Raw genomic sequence first — 324 nt, forward strand, 5'->3', positions numbered from 1 at the left:
AAAACATGGATGATATGGTTCGGCTGATAGCGCTAATTCCGTATTACATTGACTTAGTTGGACGCTACAAGCTCAGCTCCCAGGTATCGAGGCAAAGTTATTTTCACATGCCCTTTTTGATCACTTAGTGGGACAAGTTGAATAAATTTAAATTTCTGTTTGCAGGCAAAGAACAAAACTGACGGTGCTAGGCAGAAGGCCGCTCAAGAAACATACAAAGAACTTCAGAATGTGAGGCATGAGGCATTGATGAGAAAGAAAGCCGAAAAGAAGAAAATATTGGAGGAGGCAGAGGCAAAGCTTAGCGCCGAGGCACTAAGGAAG

The 324-nt window shown here is 42.9% G+C and overlaps 1 long non-coding RNA gene across 1 annotated transcript; it reads left to right on the plus strand.

The window, feature by feature from the left end:
• Positions 1 to 324, plus strand: LOC104775451. The gene is made up of 2 exons (XR_765924.2): positions 1 to 83; positions 166 to 324. It is a non-coding gene; the product is annotated as an uncharacterized LOC104775451 (long non-coding RNA).

The sequence above is a fragment of the Camelina sativa genome, unplaced genomic scaffold (assembly GCF_000633955.1).
Source record: "Camelina sativa cultivar DH55 unplaced genomic scaffold, Cs unpScaffold14955, whole genome shotgun sequence".
Taxonomy (NCBI): Eukaryota; Viridiplantae; Streptophyta; class Magnoliopsida; order Brassicales; family Brassicaceae; genus Camelina; species Camelina sativa.